The sequence below is a fragment of the Triticum dicoccoides genome, chromosome 2B (genome assembly GCF_002162155.2).
Source record: "Triticum dicoccoides isolate Atlit2015 ecotype Zavitan chromosome 2B, WEW_v2.0, whole genome shotgun sequence".
In the NCBI taxonomy this organism is placed as follows: domain Eukaryota; kingdom Viridiplantae; phylum Streptophyta; class Magnoliopsida; order Poales; family Poaceae; genus Triticum; species Triticum dicoccoides.
Genome location: NC_041383.1, coordinates 289,841,917 through 289,844,804, shown reverse-complemented (window position 1 = coordinate 289,844,804; position 2,888 = coordinate 289,841,917). Strand labels below are relative to the sequence as shown.

Below are 2,888 nucleotides of genomic sequence, written 5' to 3'. Positions count from 1 at the left end.
CGATCCAGGGAACATGACATGCTACTGTAGGTAGTCAGACTTATTTATTCATTATAAGATATACTTTTTATTTTTATTTTTCAAATGAACAAAAACAAGAATCATCACTCATCCATGTCTAGTTCACATGCTACCGATCCAGAGAACATAGCATGCTAATCCATAGTGGTAAGTGATTGCTCTAAATGGGAACACATTAGGCACAAAATCAGCATCTAAACATGGTGATCTAGGTGTATCAATGTAAATGCAGAAAATGATGGAAGTTTTCTAGTGTACTAGGGCTTTGAGCACTCAAAACTAATAACTTCCACTAATTTCAGCAAAGCAAGCAATATGTAGGTCACTAGTTTACAAGGCATTCAACAATCAGTTCTCATGTTCACATCAAGCACAATATGTCAAATAAAATTCAGTGGGACATCATTTAAGAAATGGCTCAAGCAACTCAAATATCGAATGATTTCAGCATTATCAACGAATGATATATTCAGACTGGGGTCATGAAACAGCTCACCGGGCTTTGATGGTGTAGCAATCGCTCGATCATCTCTAAGCTACTCCTCTTCTCCTTTGCTTCCTCATGGATGCTCCAACTTCACTCTTCTTCGTGTCGTGAATCCACCAGGATCCAATGGGATGTCATCTCGAACTTGGTCAGCCCGCAATGAATGGTGCACAAGCATAAACCTGAAAGCGCACTCAACAACCAAGCCAATACAAATGATAGGGACAATGCCCTCTAAGTCATCAATAGAGTATCCTATCACATAAGCATATCTATTGAGCATATGATAAATAGATATCATCAATAAATCGCATGGTGCATAGGCTGTATCCATGATATGGCATATCTTGTCGAGAAAGCTGATATCATACGTGAGATACTTGGGAAGAAGCTTCAGGACTACCTCAATTGAAGATACCAAGTGAGGTGTGGTAGTAGAAATTTCCACCGGACTCATGTCAACAAGTGAAATAGTAGATCTTGGCTCCTTGACATCTGAATCCACCTCACCATACTCAACCATGATGCTCTCCATCTCAGGCTCAAGTGTTGAGGAAGCAATACGGCTAACATCATCGAAGGTGAACTTCTCCATATCTAGCTCTTGCAGCACATGATCAATATCAACTAAAGGTGACTCCTCAATATCAAAAACAACTAACTGCAGCTCTGGCTCATCAATGGAAGAATCATCACAATGCAAAACCGAGTCTCCAACACTAGTATCCATATGATCTGTAGCGTGTGTGTCAACTAGAATGGTGTCATCATCGTCAAAGATAATCCATGCAAGCTCAATCTTGTCACACTGAGATAGAGGTTCAGGCTTCTGTGTAAGAATTGGTGGCTAAGGTGTAGTGATTTGTTTCAAGAAAACCAATGAATCAGACATGGGCTTCTTATTGTACCACTGAAGTTGGTGGAAAGCTGTGCTCTCAATCAACAGAAAAGCTTCATCAAGTGTCTTGTTTGTAATAGCTCCACCCGCTGCCATATCGACATAAGCTCGAGTGTCCGAAGTCAATCCTCTATAGAATATCTGCATCTCTAACCATCTCTCGAGCCCATGATTAGGACATCTCCTGAATAAGGCTTTGTATCTCTCCCAAGCATCATTCAAGCTCTCGCCCTCACGCTGAACAAAATTGAGGATCTCATCTCGAATTGCCGACTGCTTGTGTAGTGGGAAATATTTATCCAAGAAAGCTCGTGATATCTCATTCCAACCGAGTGATCTTGATGGCAAGGATCGATACCAAGCACGAGCACCATCTCGGAGAGAGAATGTGAACAACATGCACTTGATAGCTTCTTGAGGAACTCCATGGTACTTTAGTGTATCGGAATACTCCATGACTCGGAGCAAGTGCTCGTAAGGATCTTCATTAGGCAACCCTCCAAACTGATGTTGTTGAACCAAAGCAATAAGACCAGGCTTTAGCTCAAAATTTTCCGCCTCAAAAGACGGCCAAAGTGGCCCTGTGAAATAGCATTGGCTGCTTGGCATCCAAACATCACGAAGCATCGCCATATCTCCACCAAGTGTAACTATCAATCAACCTGTAAATAGTTCAGATTTCCTACGCACACTCATAAACAGTAAATACTAGTCAGAATGTTAGTATCCTAATAAGCCGAAGCAACAGCAAGGAAAAAATATATATAAAAGAAACATAGAAAATGAAATATACAACGAATTAAACACGGAACTAAAATAAACCTAGTCTATAGCCTAACACTGTCACTTGACACTAGTCCCCGGCAACGGCGCCAAAATGATCAATTGTAAGTACGGTGGGGTTTTTACGCCCCAAACTGCGAGTGTCGTGTTCTCCTCAGGGACTAGGCGACGACGACTATGTTCGACTAAAGCTAGGTGACAGAATACAGATGATGATTGCAAGGAAATAAACCTAAACTAAACAGGGTAGTTCCTGCAGATCATCGCCAAAGAAAATGCAATATAAGCAAAGGGAGATTCAGATTTTCTCACTGTGGTTTTGGTATTTTTATTAGGCTCGAGAAGTTTAAGCACTAACGTAAAGGGAAACAACGGGACATGAACACATATATTACTATCATACATGAAACAAAGGGGGAGAAAGAATGCTATGACAGGAACAGATAGTAGATGATTTACATCACACACACACATATATTTATATGGCACAGGTACTTGAGCTAAAACTGGGACTGAAAACTGAACATCAAATAAACTGGAGCAAAGTTACTAGTACGGGACAGATTACAATAGATTGCAAGAAAGAAATGCACAAGGCTAAACATACACATACACTGGCAGAGTACTAATCAAAGTATTACATATCATAATTTTACAGAAATTTAGTGTTCAGAACAGTAGACAAGTTCACCTAGCAGT

At 40.4% G+C, this 2,888-nt stretch overlaps 1 non-coding gene across 1 annotated transcript; it reads left to right on the top strand.

Annotated features, from left to right (window-relative positions):
- Positions 1-1,569: 1,569 nt before the first annotated feature.
- On the top strand, positions 1,570-1,673 carry LOC119266215. The gene has a single exon (XR_005131939.1). It is a non-coding gene; the product is annotated as a small nucleolar RNA R71 (small nucleolar RNA).
- The last annotated feature ends 1,215 nt before the right edge of the window (positions 1,674-2,888 follow it).